At 41.1% G+C, this 21,276-nt stretch overlaps 4 long non-coding RNA genes across 4 annotated transcripts; 2 read left to right on the forward strand and 2 right to left on the reverse strand.

Moving 5' to 3' along the window:
- Positions 1–5,866: 5,866 nt before the first annotated feature.
- Positions 5,867–7,171, reverse strand: LOC129868391 (uncharacterized). The gene is made up of 2 exons (XR_008761758.1): positions 6,620–7,171; positions 5,867–6,518 (listed from the first exon to the last, which is right to left on the reverse strand). It is a non-coding gene; the product is annotated as an uncharacterized LOC129868391 (long non-coding RNA).
- Positions 7,172–7,275: 104 nt separating this feature from the next.
- Positions 7,276–8,770, forward strand: LOC129868366 (uncharacterized). The gene is made up of 2 exons (XR_008761752.1): positions 7,276–7,364; positions 7,570–8,770. It is a non-coding gene; the product is annotated as an uncharacterized LOC129868366 (long non-coding RNA).
- A 109-nt stretch (positions 8,771–8,879) lies between these two features.
- Positions 8,880–11,603, reverse strand: LOC129868372 (uncharacterized). Its single transcript, XR_008761754.1, has 2 exons — positions 11,515–11,603; positions 8,880–11,311 (listed from the first exon to the last, which is right to left on the reverse strand). It is a non-coding gene; the product is annotated as an uncharacterized LOC129868372 (long non-coding RNA).
- Positions 11,604–11,695: 92 nt separating this feature from the next.
- On the forward strand, positions 11,696–13,307 carry LOC129868378 (uncharacterized). The gene is made up of 2 exons (XR_008761755.1): positions 11,696–12,259; positions 12,361–13,307. It is a non-coding gene; the product is annotated as an uncharacterized LOC129868378 (long non-coding RNA).
- Positions 13,308–21,276: the final 7,969 nt, after the last annotated feature.

The raw sequence follows: 21,276 nt of genomic DNA on the forward strand, positions 1-21,276 counted from the left end.
ACTCCTGAACACCTAATCAAATGTCTACACAGACTATTTGCATTGCCCCCCCCCCCCCCACCCTTTTACATTGCTGCTACTCTCTGTTATTATCTATGCATAGTCACTTTAATAACTCTACCTACATGTACATATTACCTCAACTAACCGGTGCCCCCGCACATTGACTCTGTACCGATACCCACTGTATACAGCCTCGCTATTGTTGTTTAACTGCTACTCTTTAATTATTTGTTATTTTCATTTCTTATTTTTTAGGTATTTTTCTTAACTGCATTGTTGGCTAAATGCTTGTAAGCATTTCACTGTAAGGTCTACTACACCTGTTGTATTTGGCACATGTGACAAATAAAATTAGATTTCAAAGAGACAAACAACAATGTATACATTTTTTTATTATTATTATTATTTCATTACAGTAATAGGACATCTGCATGTAAAACATTTACATTTGAAATGTCTGTCATTTAATCAGATGTGGGGTGTGAAGACATAAGCAATCACCTTCGTTTTTCCTTTTATATGAATAAAAAAGAAATCTAATGTAATCCATTTTTAGATTAAATTTTAAAGCAGCAAAATGTGACAACTGTCCAAGGCACTGTATTGACGGCAGACATTACATAAAGGTTGTGATGAGATGAAACCTGAAGGAGGAAAAAGCACCTGGCCCCCAGCATTCCTGTCTGTCCATTATGTTCTCCAGAGACTGAGCCACATACACATATTGTTTGTCTTTGACCCTCTTTGTTTCCCTCACAAAGTACTTTCTGACAAATGTAAACATACCTGTATCGGTACTTTTTGTTTGTTCTGAGCACTAGGTATGTCTTAATATTATTTGAGTTTGAGGACAGTCACCCTTCTACACATACGAAGTGTAATGTACATGTTACAATACCATAGTTGGGGCCATTTATTCAGGGAATGAATTGGATATTTAATTGACGTAGAGAATATTCTCATTGGAAATAATAGGCCATTCACTGATTTAGAAATAGTGATTTATTATGGTGAGGGGACTGAATTGAGATGGGCCTCATCCTTGGTGTCACACAAATCCAGTCAACCTGTAACGGCTGTCGCTCTCCTCATCCTCGGATGAGGTGAGGAGAGAAGGATCTTCAGACCAAAACGCAGCATTTGGGAAATAAGCCATCTTTATTATAAATACGATGGCAACACGAAACGAAACAAAACACTTTCAAAACTACAAAACAAGAAAACGACGTTGACGAAACCTGAACATAAACTTACATAACTAAACATAAACTCACGTACAGGAAACAGACGACATCGAAACGAAACGAAACAAACAAACGTTACAGTCCCGTGTGGCACGAACATACATACTGACACAGGAGACAATCACCCACAACGAACACTGTGACAACGCCTACCTAAATATGACTCTTAATTAGAGGAACGCCAAACACCTGCCTCTAATTAAGAGCCATACCAGGCAACCCAAAACCAACACAGAAACAGAAAACATAGAATGCCCACCCAACCTCACGTCCTGACCAACTAACACACATAACAACTAACATAAATAGGTCAGGAACGTGACACAACCTGAATGTGTTGCTGTAACAAATCAATGAAGTGAATGAGATGAACAGAAGTCCATTATTCCTTTCCCGAAGTGAAGTGTAAAAACGCACACTACCATGCTTTCCTTTCGTGTTGCAGTTAGACCCAAAAATGTACATTGTAGAAAAAATTAAGATAACTCCCACACACACACACAATTTCTACCTCTGCACGTTTGCTATCAATGTTTTAGTCAGAGACCTTATTGAAGAAGTGTCTTTATTTTTTCCCTATTCCTCTGTCACACCAGTATTTACAGCCCAACCCCTAATTTCCTCTGCTACAAAAATATAAATGCAGCATTCAACAATTTCAAAGATTTTACTGAGTTTACAGTTCATATAAGGAAATCAGTCAATTAAAATACATTCATTAGGCCCTAATCTATGGATGTCACATGACAGATATGCATCTGTTGGTCATGGATACCTTTAAAAAGGTAGGGGGTGGATCAGAAAACCTGTCAGTATCTGGTGTGACCATTATTTGCCTCATGAATCACATCACATCTCCTTTGCATTGAGTTGATCAGGCTGTTGATTGTGGCCTGTGGAATGTTGTCCCACTCCTCTTCAACAGCTATGCGAAGTTGCTGGATTTGGCGGGAACTGGAACACGCTGTCGTACACGTCGATCCAGAGCATCCCAAACTGCTCAATGGGTGACATGTCTGATGAGTATACAGGCCATGGAAGAACTGGGACATTTTCAGCTTCCAGGAATTGTGTACAGATCCTTGTGACATGGGGGCCATGCATGATCATGCTGAAACTTGAGGTGATGGTGGCGGATGAATGGCCTCAATGGGCCTCAGAATCTCATCACGGTCCCTCTGTGCATTCAATCTGCCATCGATAAAATGCTATTATGTTTGTTGTCCGTAGCTTGTCCGTAGCTTTTGCCGAAGCACTTTTAAATGAAAGTAGGCAGTTCCACCACCACCAACAACCAAGGTACACAATGTCTAACCAAGGTACACAAAGTATATGGGGGTCTTTCACCAAACATGATTTATTAACCATAATTCCTCTTTTAAACCCTACGGTCCTGTGGCCTTCATGCCGGAGTCAAACTCCTTCATGTTCCTATGCTAGTATATTTGTTTATTCTCCTTCCTGTGGCTTCATCAAGTCATAATAGCCAACTTCCAGAGTAATGTTATCAACGCTGAAATCCACTTGATTAAATGAATCAAGTACATCCAGTACTGTATATTCACACGAAAGCCGTGACAATGGAAGGAATGATAATCTTTCGTAGCCTTGGTGAACCGGCCATACCGGTTTATCTACCCATGCCTCTAATAATCCTCCATATGTACACGCCAGGGGACACGGAAACAAACAGAAATAAACAGGATAAGAATAGTACAGCTCATTATGGCCGGAAAGTGCAAACTCATCCTAGCATTTGAAGGAAATGAGGGACTGAGTTGGGCCACAGACAAGTGACGTAATGGACATAATGGAATGTGTGTTAACAAACATTTAATCCGAAATGATTCACAGCCTTTCCAGCACCCCCCAAATGTCCATGTAAAACTGCACGGATATAGTTTTGTCCACAACAACTTGTCCAAAATGGTTTTTAGATGTCAGTTTCTCTTGTTTACAACACACTGTTGCAATACACACGTATAATACTTATTCCACTATACATCCCATTGTCATGGGTGATCTTAGTATATCCAGGCTGTAACAATGGAGAAATGGATATGACAGTTTTGGTTATTTGTGTGTCATTCAGGTCACAGATGATTACAATGATTATGATATCACTCATAATCATGATTCAGCCCCTCAAATAGTTACATCATTTTATGTTTGCTCATTTCTGCTAGCAAGCTTTGAGTTGGTGGGAAACTTGTCCCATTTCCTCAATTGTGGTTAACAAACAAGTTAGGTATTCAAAGATCAACTGTGAAGAGTGGACACACCTGTGTAGGCCAGAAGGCTCTGGCGGTAAGCTATTGCAGCAACATCGTCAAAAACAAAAGAATAGTTGTGTGTTTACAAAGTTTCACAATGGTACCTGTTTGTCATCAATAAGGATGGAATGTGCTCCAGTCACTTCTCTGTTTCCATCAAGTTTCTAATGCTCAGGCTTCTTAGAGTTTCTTTGTGTACTGAAGAATACTCCACATACACAGAAGATGTCTGTACCAAATGGCACCCTATTCCCTTTATAGTTCACTACTTTTGACCAGAGGCTTATAGTGGTAGTGCACTATAAAGGTGCCATTTGGCACATAACCAAGGTTGATAATTAAACATCAACATGAGTGGTAGCTTCTCCCTGTAGTGTTTTAGCGCCAGCCCAGGAGAGAGATTAAAGTAGATGTCACACGTCAAAATTTGATGGATGACCCTATGTGAGCCTATGTGACCGCTATGTGACCCCTATGTCCTGTTGTAGGAGGCCTGCACATATTTGGGGCTGCCTGTCAGGACATTCTGATGGTTAGGTGGGGGTCTTTGGGTAAGGGTCCAGTTGTCAGGTCAACCGGTAATGATTTATGACCCAAGCCTGATTTATGACCCTATGTAATGATTTATGACCCTATGTCCTGTTGTAGCAGGCATGCCCATATTTGGGCTTCCGGTCAGGACATCCTGATGGTTAGGTGGGGGTCTTTGGGGTAAGTGACCAGGTGTCAATGTCGTAAATCAAAAAAGATCATGATTTATGACCATATGTAGTGATTGATGCCCCAATGGCGTGTAGAAGGGGGGCATGCCCATATTTGGGCTTCAGGTCAGGACATCCTGATGGTTAGGGGGGCTTTTTGGGTTGAGTAAGTGACAAGGTGTCATGTCAACCTGTTCCTGGATGTCTAGTGTTGGGGGTTGTTAATGAACATTTCAAAGAGGCTGGCTTTGCAGAAGCCTTATAAAGCCCCAGAACAATGTATGTTTAAGACTGTACAAGATAAACCCCCTGAATATTAAACAAAAATGACACATATGCCAATTTATGGTATGTTATGCGCGGCTTGTCATGAACCCAGTGACCAAAGCATTGAGGAAGTTCTGTGTGAAGCTCCAGAATGTTTTAAAGGATTTTTGGGTACGAGTGAGGGCCACATGTCTTACATATTCCAGCCGGAGGATTCTACGGTAAAGATCTTCAACGCCAGTGGCCCCAAACCCGTTTATCAGGCAAAACCTGGGAGTTTTTCTCCTGCTCTGGGTATGAGAGAATGGCTAAACATCAGGCTGGCTCTTTGTAAAATTGAACAGGTCCTGACTGGTACAGCTGTGCCAGGCTATGCGTTGGAAGAACAGGTCCTCGGCCGCAGTGATCTCAAGGCTTTAAGAATTGCTTCAATGGACTATAGCCCTGACAACAAAGTGACAATTTTAGCCTGTGAAGTTTATGATGCGTGTAATGCTACAAAGTCTGTCAATTCTCCAGTAGCATCCAGAGCATGCAAAGATGTCAACTTTTTTATTCCTGTGTTTAGTTTTAAATGGGTGGATTATCCAATTTTCATAACACTTATGAATAAGCTGGACATTCTCTTCAAAAATCGCGAACAGTTAAGGCGCTGGCCTCGGCTTTTCTTGAGACTTATCCAGGACCAAAAGGCCCGACGTAGGATCTACCCCTGGAGTGAAAACTTACCAAGTGTTGATGAACCTTGCAAGAGATCCCGGCATTTTGATGACCAACTGGACACTGACAATGGGGGGTGGTTGCATCAGATCCCTGGATCTGTAAGAAAGGCTTCGTAAAATACCTTAAGAATGTAAGGCTATAAAATGTATGTACTAAATATTTTGAATGAAATAAAGGGTTTTTAAAAGCCGAATCTCACCACGTTATGAACTCTCGCGTTTGTTCACTCTTAGCGCAGTCTGTCCCTGAGAAAAAAACTTGCGGAAAAAAGCCATGTGCGCGCGTATGTGCGTGAGGGAGTTTTCTGTAGTGGCTGTGTGTGTGTGTGTGTTTCAAAAACAGAAAAAGGGGGCGGGGTGTTTGTTAAAAAAATACCCTTGCATCTGCGCTCAAGGCTCTCTCTCTCTCTCTCTCTCTCTCTCTCTCTCTATGCCTGGTGGGTCGTTTGAAACCAAGGTTTACACTATCCTGCAAAACAGATGCCTACCCCCTCAACAATAATATTGTGTCTTAAGCCTCCTAAACACAAAGTCCTTTCAAAAACGATTTTTTAGGTGGGCTAAAAAGTCATTCAGCCCAGCGATGTCGAGGGATGCTGTGGGATAAATCAGGTGTTTCTAGGTGGGCTTAAACAATCTACAGTGAAACAAAAGTGTACATTTTACACACATGTTTATTGACTTTTAAAAAGACCACAGTAACATGACAGATATAGTGGAGATGCTCCAAAAATCGGCTATTGGATATTCAATGTACAACAGGGGTCTTCTGTAACAAGCAATACGTGTTAAATATGGGCCACAGTCAATCATGACAGCCTCTTTATGAAAGGCCTTTACTTATGACTTAAACAGAATAATTTTATACGCAGCTTATTCATTGATGCTGTGGGATAAATCAGGTGTTTCTAGGTGGGCTTAAACAATCTACAGTGAAACAAAAGTGTACATTTTACACACATGTTTATTGACTTTTAAAAAGACCACAGTAACATGACAGATATAGTGGAGATGCTCCAAAAATCGGCTATTGGATATTCAATGTACAACAGGGGTCTTCTGTAACAAGCAATACGTGTTAAATATGGGCCACAGTCAATCATGACAGCCTCTTTATGAAAGGCCTTTACTTAGGACTTAAACAGATTCATTTTCTACCCATCTTATTCATTAAAGCTGGGTGCATACCCCAGGATTTACATGACGGACGGATTATCTACCCATGGAGGGAAAACTTACGGAGCTTTGAGGGAGTGTGCAAGCGTCTTAGCGATCGGATAATGGTCAGGGGCTAACCAGGACCTATATCTGTAAGAAAGGCATAGTAAAATACATTAATTATGAACGGCTATAAATTGTATGTACTAAATATTTTGAATTAAATAAATGGTTTTAAAATTGTATCTCACCTTCTAACGATAGGAATAAGTCCTTAACTTCTATCACCAAGCATGCCCCCGGAGAAAAAAACTTGCAGAAAAAGCCATGTGCGCGCGCGTGTGTGTGTGCGTGCGTGTGCTGGAGTGTATGCGTATGTGTGTGTTTCAAAACAAAGAAAACGGGGCGGGGTGTGTGTTCAGAAATGGCCAGGCGTCTGCGCTCAAGGCTCTCTCTCTCTCTCTCTTTACAATATACGTCAAAACAGAGGCCGACCCCCAAACAAAAAAGTGTGTCTTTGTCTTACGGCCACTTACGAATCATTAACAACATGTCAAAACATAATTTATGTTTTAGGGTCTAAAACAGATGCTGTAGGGTTTTAAAAAGTCAATCAGCCCAGCGATGTCGAGACCTCCCCACCCCAGCATCTAGATGCCAGCCCCCCGGAGATTTTAGAATATCAAAAGGTACCTAATGTTTAGCCACACCAATCCCTTTGTTTGAACCAAATAACTTAGGAGTTAAATATAGCTGGGGTCTAGTCCTAAAAAAAAAAAAAAAACGTCACCCCCCCAGGCTATGTAAACTCATTCCGTACTATCACGACTTTTGAGCCAAGGCCGCAAACTTCTCAACGAGTCTAGTGAAACAGATAGTTTCCTACTGTTAGCCTCGTTTTAGCGCAGTTACACACATGCAGGACAGCAGAATTGTTATCGGACTGACCCGTTAAAAAGATAATCTGGGAAACCCTCCTAATGGACCTTTCTATAGGTTAGTTCGTGAAATAAATATATATATATATATATATAAATATATATATATGCTGTATATTAGATTTAGGATGCGGGGACTTGTTTGAACATTGTGAATGTTATAGTAATATTAAACAGGAGTTATAGGGGTTTTAACCGATGACAACAATGATTATTTTATTTAAGTCAAATGTACATATTCATGTAATTTAAAACGTTCGCAGGATATGCAACATTAAGCCATCTGCATCCCGGGGATAAAGGATATGGATCCGCCTTCATTAGAAAGGAATTCCGAAGAGCAACGGATGGACACAGACTTTTACGAGATATCTATATGTAAACTGTATATATTTTTTATGCTAAAATGTACACCCGAAATCGAAAATCATACAACCCTGGAGGACATGATCGAAACGGAAGGGGGGTACCCCCGGAACATGAAGAGTAAAACATTGAATTCGGACGATTTCCCCGCTTCAAAGGACATTTCGGAGGTCTCTGATTTGCGGTTGTTTGTAATGGGCAGAAAACAGGTTAAGGAAAACTCCGAGACTGAAACAACATTCAGTCATGCTATTCTAAAACAGGAAGACAACGATTTTTACAGATATTCAGAAACAGAAGGACAATAATTATCATTATAATTTGTTTTTTAAATATATTTTTTAGGCCATATGTTAAATGGACGTATTCTTATAAGTTAAAATGTATCTATTTCGTATAAATACAGGTTAACATTATCTAACGTTTGTATGATACCCAGAGGCTACAGGGCATAATGGATTGGGAACCGACAGAGTTAGACGGGGATTCTCAGAAGCAAACTGCGTCAGGTCCTTTACGTGGCCCATTCATTAATACACTATTTTCGGCGTAAGTCCCCCCCACCCGACTACGGAAGAGCAGATGAAACAGAGACAATTCTGCGGGCTTGTACTGAAGGCCTTAACCTAACTCCAAACACAAGACAGCACCCCAGGACAGATAAAACGATAGACGGTGAATCTTTCCTTCCTCATGGAACTTTTTTGAAGGGGTGTTGAATATTAGAGGTTATGTTTGTAAATATATATATATATATATATATATATATATATATATATATATATATATATATATATATATATATATATATATTATCTAAGAATGATTGGTATTAATTCTAGGCATTTACAGGTATGTTTTTAAAAATGAAGGCTATTTATACAATGAAACATTGTTTTTATTCATACTGTTTGTAAACAATAGCTGCTGCCCCCTTAGGGTCTACTTGAACCGCTTATTAAATCAGACCTCTCAGACCAGAAAGTATGATTAGAAACCATGGCAAAATATATTCAATCTGTGATTAGAAACGATAATTAGAAGCTATGACAAAACTATGATCAAACGATGATAATAAACTATGAACAACTATGAAGACAGGGCTGTATGTGTGTGAATGATGAGCTATTATTTAAGTGTGTAATATTACTCTCTCTCTCTCTGTCAGGCTATGAAAAAGACAAAAGATAGGACATTGACTCCTGAGTGTTGATAGGTCTTAGATTTTTATAGACAGGGTATCTGTAAAACACAATGTGACAACTATTGAAGATGCAAAAAGGGGTTTTCAGAAATATATTTGGTTGACAGATTTGTATTATTATAAAAAGTAATATAAAAATGATTAGAATCTTTAGTATTAGTATGTTACATGCGAGACATACCCAGAAATGTCAGCGTAGACAACTTACAAGAATGTGTTTACCAGGCCGTGATGAAAACATTTTAAAGGAGCTTTAATTCAAACATGCAAAGATATATATTTGAGACAATTACCAACGTTAAAAACATTTGTTACAATATCACAAATAATGTTTCTTGGACTAACACACTGTAGAGTTTCCTATTTACTAAAGAACAATCACTAAGACAAAACACAAAAAGTTGTAATACAATCAGTATACATGGCATTATATATGGAAAACAGGTACATTTTGAAAGATTATGCTGTTGATGTGATTTTTAAAAATTCATTTCTCAATTTAGGATAATACAGTTTATTTTATACTTTACTTAAATTGGATTATTTATCGTAACTCATACCAGGCTAATACACTACCAAGCCCTGCAAACAGCTAGGGACTTAACCCAGAACAGTTGTGGGTCTTTTTTTTCTGGAACAATAAATGATCACGAATACCAATAGGCGTGATTTGATCCTCAAACCTATCAAGACATCCTATAATGCACAGACATATGCAAAAGCATAAAACTCTGACAAGAAAACAATGAAAATCTTAACATGACTACATGCCATGCCATTATTTTAGTTCCCATCCACCCAATGGTTGAATTTGGTACTTTTTCTATGTAGATGCACCAAGCCTCCAAGGGGCTGGAGACATACAACAGGCTAAATTAAAATGACCCAGTATGTGAAAAGCTGGGGGTCAAATGTATTTTTTATGTTTGGTTTTTGTTACAACCAACAGGGCTTCCTAACATTTCGACATAACTAGTAAGCCTTACGCGGGAGATTAGAACTCAAAAGTAATAGGCGGTAAGAAAGATCATCAAGGTAATTTCATATTTCGGTTTAGGGGGTTAATAACTTTAGGGAAAACAATATTCACACTATGTGGATTATAAACATGTTAGAGAGCCATCACATCATGATGTAACAGGGCTGAGTGGCGATTCAAAGTACAACAGGAGGCTTCTGTAAACTGCAATACGTGTTAAATATGCTCTACATACAGCCAAGACTGAGTGGTTTCACAAACTCTCTTTAAAGGTTTTGTAAGAAAGTAGTAACAGGCCTCATTCAACAGTCTAGAGATTAACCTAGAGACACCAAAAACATCAACGTTTAGAGCAGCTTGGAGATTATTCCCCCATGTAAGGGGGGCAAAGAGTTGATTTACCTAACCCTGTACAAACCAAAGGAATATCCAGAGTTAGCAAACCCTAACACTGGGTATGATAACTCTGACTCGTATGTCTAATGATTATTGTAGATGTTTACACCTGAGGGAGGTCACGTAGGTCAAATTGTTGCTCTCTTTCCCTTTATACATTTGACCTACGTGACCTCCCTCAGATATATATATATATATATATATATATATATATATATACAAACATAACCTCTAATATTCAACACCCCTTCAAAAAAGTTCCATGAGGAAGGAAAGATTCACCGTCTATCGTTTTATCTTTCCTGGGGTGCTGGCTTGTGTTTGGAGTTAGGTTAAGGCCTTCAGTACAAGCCCGCAGAATTGTCTCTGTTTCATCTGCTCTTCCGTAGTCGGGTGGGGGGGACTTACGCCGAAAATAGTGTATTAGTGAATGGGCCACGTAAAGGACCTGACGCAGTTTGCTTCTGAGAATCCCCGTCTAACTCTGTCGGTTCCCAATCCATTATGCCCTGTAGCCTCTGGGTATCATACAAACGTTAGATAATGTTAACCTGTATTTATACGAAATAGATACATTTTAACTTATAAGAATACGTCCATTTAACATATGGCCTAAAAAATATATTTAAAAAACAAATTATAATGATAATTATTGTCCTTCTGTTTCTGAATATCTGTAAAAATCGTTGTCTTCCTGTTTTAGAATAGCATGACTGAATGTTGTTTCAGTCTCGGAGTTTTCCTTAACCTGTTTTCTGCCCATTACAAACAACCGCAAATCAGAGACCTCCGAAATGTCCTTTGAAGCGGGGAAATCGTCCGAATTCAATGTTTTACTCTTCATGTTCCGGGGGTACCCCCCTTCCGTTTCGATCATGTCCTCCAGGGTTGTATGATTTTCGATTTCGGGTGTACATTTTAGCATAAAAAATATATACAGTTTACATATAGATATCTCGTAAAAGTCTGTGTCCATCCGTTGCTCTTCGGAATTCCTTTCTAATGAAGGCGGTTCCATATCCTTTATCCCCGGGATGCAGATGGCTTAATGTTGCATATCCTGCGAACGTTTTAAATTACATGAATATGTACATTTGACTTAAATAAAATAATCATTGTTGTCATCGGTTAAAACCCCTATAACTCCTGTTTAATATTACTATAACATTCACAATGTTCAAACAAGTCCCCGCATCCTAAATCTAATATACAGCATATATATATATTTATATATATATATATATATTTATTTCACGAACTAACCTATAGAAAGGTCCATTAGGAGGGTTTCCCAGATTATCTTTTTAACGGGTCAGTCCGATAACAATTCTGCTGTCCTGCATGTGTGTAACTGCGCTAAAACGAGGCTAACAGTAGGAAACTATCTGTTTCACTAGACTCGTTGAGAAGTTTGCGGCCTTGGCTCAAAAGTCGTGATAGTACGGAATGAGTTTACATAGCCTGGGGGGGTGACGTTTTTTTTTTTTTTTTAGGACTAGACCCCAGCTATATTTAACTCCTAAGTTATTTGGTTCAAACAAAGGGATTGGTGTGGCTAAACATTAGGTACCTTTTGATATTCTAAAATCTCCGGGGGGCTGGCATCTAGATGCTGGGGTGGGGAGGTCTCGACATCGCTGGGCTGATTGACTTTTTAAAACCCTACAGCATCTGTTTTAGACCCTAAAACATAAATTATGTTTTGACATGTTGTTAATGATTCGTAAGTGGCCGTAAGACAAAGACACACTTTTTTGTTTTGGGGTCGGCCTCTGTTTTGACGTATATTGTAAAGAGAGAGAGAGAGAGCCTTGAGCGCAGACGCCTGGCCATTTCTGAACACACACCCCGCCCCGTTTTCTTTGTTTTGAAACACACACATACGCATACACTCCAGCACACGCACGCACGCACACACACACGCGCGCACATGGCTTTTTCTGCAAGTTTTTTTCTCCGGGGGCATGCTTGGTGATAGAAGTTAAGGACTTATTCCTATCGTTAGAAGGTGAGATACAATTTTAAAACCATTTATTTAATTCAAAATATTTAGTACATACAATTTATAGCCGTTCATAATTAATGTATTTTACTATGCCTTTCTTACAGATATAGGTCCTGGTTAGCCCCTGACCATTATCCGATCGCTAAGACGCTTGCACACTCCCTCAAAGCTCCGTAAGTTTTCCCTCCATGGGTAGATAATCCGTCCGTCATGTAAATCCTGGGGTATGCACCCAGCTTTAATGAATAAGATGGGTAGAAAATGAATCTGTTTAAGTCATAAGTAAAGGCCTTTCATAAAGAGGCTGTCATGATTGACTGTGGCCCATATTTAACACGTATTGCATGTTACCTAAGACTATTGTTGTACATTGAATATCCACTAGCAGATTTGTGTAGCATGCATCTCCACTATATCGGTCATGTTCCTGTGGTCTTTTTAAAAGTTAATAAACCTGTGTGTAAAATGTACACTTTTGTTTCACTGTAGATTTGTTTAAGCCCACCTAGAAACACCTGATTTATCCCACAGCATTAAGGAATAAGCTGTGTATAAAAATATTCTGTTTAAGTCCTAAGTAAAGGCCTTTCCTAAAGAGGCTGTCATGATTGACTGTGGCCCATATTTAACACGTATTGCTTGTTACAGAAGACCCCTGTTGTACATTGAATATCCAATAGCCGATTTTTGGAGCATCTCCACTATATCTGTCATGTTACTGTGGTCTTTTTAAAAGTCAATAAACATGTGTGTAAAATGTACACTTTTGTTTCACTGTAGATTGTTTAAGCCCACCTAGAAACACCTGATTTATCCCACAGCATCAATGAATAAGCTGCGTATAAAATTATTCTGTTTAAGTCATAAGTAAAGGCCTTTCATAAAGAGGCTGTCATGATTGACTGTGGCCCATATTTAACACGTATTGCTTGTTACAGAAGACCCCTGTTGTACATTGAATATCCAATAGCCGATTTTTGGAGCATCTCCACTATATCTGTCATGTTACTGTGGTCTTTTTAAAAGTCAATAAACATGTGTGTAAAATGTACACTTTTGTTTCACTGTAGATTGTTTAAGCCCACCTAGAAACACCTGATTTATCCCACAGCATCAATGAATAAGCTGCGTATAAAATTATTCTGTTTAAGTCATAAGTAAAGGCCTTTCATAAAGAGGCTGTCATGATTGACTGTGGCCCATATTTAACACGTATTGCTTGTTACAGAAGACCCCTGTTGTACATTGAATAGCCATCGTAGCGGTTGTCAATAGAGTTTGCCCCCACCCCTAACTAGAGAAAGTACGGTATGATTTCACATAGCACCGGGTTGACGTTTTTTTTTCGCGCTAAAAATCCTCCCAAAGGAATCTTTGACTCCTAAGGTATTTGGTTCAAACATAGGGTATTGGGTGGTGTCTAAACATTAGGTATCTTTTGATATTCTAAAATCTCCGGGGGCTAGCATCTAGATGCTGGGGTGGGGAGGTCTCGACAGGGCTGGGCTGAATGACTTTTTAGCCCACCTAAAAAATAGTTTTTGAAAGGACTTTGTGTTTAGGAGGCTTAAGACCCAATATTATTGTTGAGGGGGTAGGCATCTGTTTTGCCAGATAGTGTAAACCTTGGTTTCAAACGACCCCCCATGCATAGAGAGCCTTGAGCGCAGATGCAAGGGTATTTTTTTAACAAACACCTAGCCCCCTTTTTCTGTTTTTGAAACACACACACACACACACCACACAGCCACTACATCATACGCACGCCCATACGCGCGCACATTGCGCAAGTTTTTTTTCTCAGGGACAGACTGCGCTAAGAGTGAACAAACGCGAGAGTTCATAACGTGGTGAGATTCTGCTTTTAAAACCATTTATTTCATTCAAAATATTTAGTACATACATTTTATAGCGTTACATTCTTAAGGTATTTTACGAAGCCTTTCTTACAGATCCAGGGATCTGATGCAACCACCCCCCATTGTCAGTGTCCAGTTGGTCATCAAAATGCCGGGATCTCTTGCCAGGCTCATCAACACTTGGTAAGTTTTCACTCCAGGGGTACATCCTACGTCGGGCCTTTTGGTCCTGGCTATGTCTCAAGAAAAGCCGAGGCCAGCGCCTTAACTGTTCGCGATTTTTGAAGAGAATGTCCAGCTTATTCATAAGTGTTATGAAAATTGGATAATCCACCCATTTAAAACTAAACACAGGAATAAAAAAGTTGACATCTTTGCATGCTCTGGATGCTACTGGAGAATTGACAGACTTTGTAGCATTACCCGCATCATAAACTTCACAGGCTAAAATTGTCACTTTGTTGTCCGGGCTATAGTCCATTGAAGCAATTCTTAGAGCCTTGAGATCACTGCGTCCGAGGACCTGTTCTTCCAACGCATAGCCTGGCACAGCTGTACCACTCAGGACCTGTTCAATTTTACAAAGAGCCAGCCTGATGTTTAGCCATTCTCTCATACCCAGAGCAGGAGAAAAACTCCCAGGTTTTGCCTGATAAACGGGTTTGGGGCCACTGGCGTTGAAGATCTTTACCGTAGAATCCTCCGGCTGGAATATGTAAGACATGTGGCCCTCACTCGTACCCAAAAATCCTTTAAAACATTCTGGAGCTTCACACAGAACTTCCTCAATGCTTTGGTCACTGGGTTCATGACAAGCCGAGCATAACATACCATAAATTGGCATATGTGTCATTTTTGTTTAATATTCAGGGGGTTTATCTTGTACAGTCTTAAACATGCATTGTTCTGGGGCTTTATAAGGCTTCTGCAAAGCCAGCCTCTTTGAAATGTTCATTAACAACCCCCAACACTAGACATCCAGGAACAGGTTGACATGACACCTGGTCACTTACTTACCCCAAAAAGCCCCCCCTAACCATCAGGATGTCCTGACCTGAAGCCCAAATAGGGGCATGCCCCCCTTCTACACGCCATTGGGGCATCAATCACTACATAGGGTCATAAATCATGATCTTTTTTGATTTACGACATTGACACCTGGTCACTTACCCCAAAGACCCCCACCTAACCATCAGGATGTCCTGACCGGAAGCCCAAATATGGGCATGCCTGCTACAACAGGACATAGGGTCATAAATCATTACATAGGGTCATAAATCAGGCTTGGGTCATAAATCATTACCGGTTGACCTGACAACTGGACCCTTACCCAAAGACCCCCACCTAACCATCAGAATGTCCTGACAGGCAGCCCCAAATATGTGCAGGCCTCCTACAACAGGACATAGGGGTCACATAGCGGTCACATAGGCTCACATAGGGTCATCCATCAAATTTTGACGTGTGACATCTACTTTAATCTCTCTCCCAGGTGATATGATGGGACAGTCAGTATTACCACAGACATGTTTGAGTGGTGTAAGATCTTGTGTATCAACTTACAACCCAAAGTTTGAAATAGATCCTTCATCATTGTGCTGAGATATTGTTCGATGCCTGAACCTCCACTCAAATCCAAAACAAAACGTTTGCTTTTATAAATACTTTAATTTTAAAACAAAACATTAAGATTCCAAAACAACTCAAAAGACAGCAACAACAAATGTAAAGAGCTCTTCAAGAACAAATAAAACCAAGTTTACCAAACTTTGGAGGGAGTGGGGTATATGGGGAGTTTGAGTGTTTGTGGGATAGTCAGGTCTGTCAAAACAGTCAAGAAACATGGGCAAAGTAACAACTTTTAACACTGTATAAAAGGAGGGTTTGGGAGGAAGTTGGGCAGTCGGTCCTAGAGGAAAGTAAGAGAGGAGGAGCAGGATGGAGAACTAGTCCCAGCTTGGAGTGGCGTTGGTCTAGTAGGGCCTGTCTCTGCGGTCCTGTCTGTGTTCACCCCTACAACAGAAAGACATTTGTCACATTGTTAAAGGGGTTTAAAAGATAACCAAGGGACACCGCACCACTGTTTTGGTAAAAATCAAAGATGGTGCTGGAGAAATGTAATCACTCAAATTCACAGACAACGCTATGGCTACAAAGACACTCGGCCCTCCGTGGAAAGAGTTTGACACGTGCACTAGTGTGTCCAAGTGTAGGGTATTCTGAAATGTGTTGTGTGTGAGATGCGTAAAAACAATGAGTGGTATGTGCTTGAGTGCTAGTCTGGTATTTGTATAGGTTTGTTTATGTGTGTATGGATCAGAGTGTTTGTATGCAAATACATAAAGTATGTGGACACCCGCTTGTCGAAAATCTCATTCCTAAATCAGGGGTATTAATATGGAGTTGGTCCCCCCTTTACTGCTATAACAGCCTCCACTATTCTCGGGAAGGCTTTTCACTAAATGTTGGAACATTGCTGCGGGGGACTTGCTTTCATTCAGCCACAAGAGCTGTCAGGTTGGGCACTGATGTTGGGCGATTATGCCTGGCTCGCAGTCGGCATCCCAATTCATCCCATCCGGCGGATGCCAGGAGAACGCTACCTGCCCCAATGTATAGCCAATGTATAGTGCCAACTGTAAAATGTGTGGCTGCTCGGCCATGGAAACCCATTTCATGAAGCTCCAGACAAACCGTTATTGTGCTGACGTTGCTTCCAGATGTAGTTTGGAACTCGGTAGCGAGTGTTATTTTTACGCGCTACGTGCTTCAGCACTTGGCGGTCCCGTTCTGTGAGCTTGTGTGGCCTACCACTTCACGGCTGAGCCGTTGTTGCTCCTACACGTTTCCACTTCCCAATAACAGCATTGACAGTGGACCGGGGCAGCTCTAGCAGGGCAGAAATTTGATGAACTAACTTGTTGGAAAGGTGGCATCCTATGACGGTGCCACGTTGAAAGTCACTGAGCTCTTCAGTAAGGGCATTCTACTGCCAATGTTGATCTGTGGAGATTGCATTGCTGTGTGCTCGATCTTATACACCTGTCAGAAACGGGTGTGGCAGAAATAGACAAATCCACTCATTTGAAAGGGTATCCACATACTTTTGTATATATAGTGTATATTAATAAGTCATAGTGTGTACAATGATGGGACAAGTGCATCTTCTTACCTTCCATCCATCTTGCCTGGTCCGAATCCACCCCGATCGCCTCTGCCTCGGAACCCACCTATGTCACCCCCTCGGCCCCAGCATCCCCTGCGGTCAAAACCCCCACGACCCCCTCTGTCTCCACCTAAACCTCCTGACAGTCAGACAGAAATACAGAGGGAGAGAGACACAGAGAGAGAGATACAGAGAGGGACAGAAAAAAAGGGTGAAAATGTCATTAAAACTAGTTAACACAGAGCTACGGGCTGCATCCAGTTTAACTGTGCCCTTGGGCACTAGGCTAACATGGCCTGCTATAAAAGGCAGGCTACACCTCATCCATTACTCTTTGTTAGCACATAATCAAATAATTATCTGTACACAGACTTCGATAGCCATTAAGCTGCTCCCTTTGTGTGAGCGTATATCAGTCGAGTTAGCTACAAAGCTGCCACTGAGCAGTAGTCAGCCACTGAGCTAAAAAGGCTAAAACACTAGGCTAAAATGCTGGCCTAAAAGCTAAAATGCTGGCCTGAAGGCTAAAATGCTGGCCTAAAGGCTAAAATGCTAGACTAGAGACTAAAACGTTAGGCTGAAGTCTAAAAGCCAGTGCAGAACGTTGGTTTCAGCCTTACCATCCATAGGAGACATGACACCTCCGGCCCCCTCTGGTTTGGGGGACTTGCACTGGTTACACTCGTTCCTCCACGAAAAGTTCAGGTTCCCACACACCCTGAAAGGAAAGAGACAGAGAAGCTCAGACACACACCATCATAACTAGCAGCTCACCCCCATCCTCGTCCCCAAAGCCCTGACTTAAGGGTTGGAACACTTCCAGTCCACCCACCCGCACCCCTTAGACCCGACTTACAGGTCGGAACACTTCCAGTCTCTAGCTCTCTGCTGTCCTCCATTGCCACGGCCACCATTGTCGCCAGAGAAACCACCACCACTTCTACCACCTCCAAACCAGCCACGACCCATCGGCCATATAGAGACAGAGGGTACAGGGGGTTAGAATATACAGGACAGGTACTATAATACTTAGCTCTCGAGAACCTAAGGGGGGTATAGCCAGCCCTTGAATTCTCAAATTATGTTACGGACCACAGCTGGGTCAATGAACAACAATCCTGCCACTCTGTTTTAACATTTAGAAATGTTATTAATCCTCGCTAGCGACTGTGAAGAGCAAGCAGATTTGTTGGTACAGTTCCCTTTCAATTCATTCAATTTAGGAAATTAATTGTGAAATTCTAATTAATGAATTGTGAAATTCTAATGAATGAATAGGAACATCCTCAATCCATATCCTACGTGGACTGAAATTAAGTGGAATTGATTCCAACCCAATTGACCCAACCCTATAATGACCTACTCCACCACCAAACTCTGCCTCACCTCCTCATCCATCTCTTATGCCGCTACCGCCGCCACCCCGGCCTACTCCGAAGTCCGCCCTGCGGGTCGCAAAGGACACCTCGATGGGGTTCCCTTTGAAGTCCTTCCCTGCAATGGAGAAAACAATAAAATATTATATAATATTTACAAAACCCAAATATGAAGGGCAACAAGTGAAAATCAGTGACTATACCTATTCTCTTCAGTGACTCAAAGAGTAAACAAACCCATAAGAAAAATAAAATGCTCAGAGACCGCTTACAGTTTCACGCATCTATTTTTTTTTAACAGTAGTTTCTCCACAGGTAATCCCCTCACCATCAAACCAGTCAGCTTTGGCAGAAGAGGGCCGCCAAAGGACACGGTGGCCTCGCCCTGTATCTCTGTCTGTAGGTTCTTATTGACCTGACAGATGGAGAAAGGGAGGTAAGGAGGGAGAGTGTGATAAAGAGAGAAAGATGGAGAGGGGGAGAGAGAGTGAGATAGGGGAATTCGAGGTAGAGAAAGAGTAGAAAACGAGAGATGGATTGACAAAAAAGCAACATTAAGATACAAAAGGAAAATGGGTTAGATGTAAGCATTGCATAGGTAAACACAATGGCCTACCACTCATAACATAGCATATTAGTAATCTACAGCAAAGCCTCAGGAAAAGATTCCACCCATGCACCAAAGTCAGGGCAGTGATGGGTGTGTCAGGTATAATTCAATGGAGGGAGGTGTTAAGAGTTCAATCAATAAATAGGTAGGCAGGCCGTGCACCTGATTGCAGATCAGAAACATCCTGTAATGAAAACATATTTGCAGCAGAAACAGGAAGTGAAACCATTTGTAGAGTGGGGGAAACAATCGACATGGCAGCTGCTTTTGCGTAGGCCACCAATGTCCTGTGGTGACCTTTGGGGGTTGAGCCATCAACAAACAGCTCTAGGTCAGCATTCAGTATTCAGTAAAGGCACATCAGAGCGTGTGCTTCCCCATCATCGTAAGTTAGCAAAAGAGTAGCAGGGTTAAGAACAGTACAACGTTTAAGAGTCACATGAGACATTGTCAACAACACATTTCCGGTAACAACTTGCAGACTTGTTTACGTGCTGCTGTGCATTTTGTTGCCAGCCTTAGTTTGCTACCTGACAACTTTACAGTTTTTACTTTTTAATTACGTGTATATTTTTTGTTTTTCCCTCACTCAACTTTTTTTCATTCAACTTTTTCACTCCGGACGCTTTATCTGGACATGGTTCGTCAGGACCTTCAACAGCCGAAGCTAAGTAGTAACATTAACATGATGCCTTCTAATTGCAGTCGCTGTACTCATAATATACAGGAGAACGATCGCCTTACAGCGAGGATAGCTGTGCTGCAAGCCCAGCTTCAGACGCAATCGTTAGGCAAGGGTAATTTCAGTGTAAGACCACTAGTGCCACTAGTAAGTACAGATAGTAGTATAAATCCCCTCGCACGGTCCCCGCAGCCGGACAACTTTCTCATGGCTTCTGGAGGGAAATGCTGTAGGAATGCTCAACCGGTGTCGCTCATTCAGCCGAAAGAAACTTTCAACCGGTTCTCCCCATTAAACAGCGAGTCGGAGTCAGAGGCCGAGCCTTCTCTGGTCTCTACTCCTCCCGTTACGGGGTCTGAAACGTCAAAGCCTCCCACCATTAGCTCTGACAAATTGAAAACCCTAGTCCTTGGCGACTCCATTATCCGCAGTATTAGTGTTATGGGATTTTGATGAATAATGACTAAATTATGTATACATTTAGCTTAAAACTATAACTAAACTGAATACTACTATGTTACTGTATGGATGTATGAACATTATTCTAATCATAGTGCTGAATATAATGTGTGTAATTTTAATCAAGAATTAGAACAAGGAATGTCTGTTCCTTGTTAGAAACGAATGGAGTTATCGTCAGACAGGCTGGAATGCTGTGTTCCTTACAGGACATTTTGTCTCTACCCAGGGAGGGGAGAAGCCTTGGGCTGGTCGTAGATTGTTTAACAGGTGGCATACAATGTGAGAAGGCTTTTGAACTGTATTACCATTGTATCCGAGAGGAGGAAGGACATTTTAAAACCTATGACGTCATTATTATTATATAACCTGATGTAAATTGTACTATGATCAGTACTCTCGAGAATAAACGCTATTGATTTATTGATTTTGAGACTGGTCTCTGTCCATTTTATGCAAATAAGTATCTTACAAATTCTTAGAATTGGACAGAGTGTTTTAATTGAATTGATTGATGAACATATAGTCCTTGGCGACTCCATTATCCGCAGTATTAGACTTAAAACGAATCATCCAGGAGGCAGGGGTACCGACGTTGAGGCTAATCTGAAGATGGTGCTGGCTAAAGGTAAAACTGGCGAGTGTAGAGAGTATAGAGATATTGTTAACCACGTCGGCACCAACGATGTTAGGATGAAACAGTTAGAGGTCAGCAAGCGCAACATAGCTTCAGCGTGTAAATCAGCTAGAAAGATGTGTCGGCATCGAGTAATTGTCTCTGGCCCCTTCCCAGTTAGGGGGAGTGATGAGATCTACAGCAGAGTATCCAACTCAATCGCTGGTTGAAAACTGTTTTCTGCCCCTCCCA

The sequence above is a fragment of the Salvelinus fontinalis genome, chromosome 2, assembly GCF_029448725.1.
Source record: "Salvelinus fontinalis isolate EN_2023a chromosome 2, ASM2944872v1, whole genome shotgun sequence".
NCBI classification, from domain to species: domain Eukaryota; kingdom Metazoa; phylum Chordata; class Actinopteri; order Salmoniformes; family Salmonidae; genus Salvelinus; species Salvelinus fontinalis.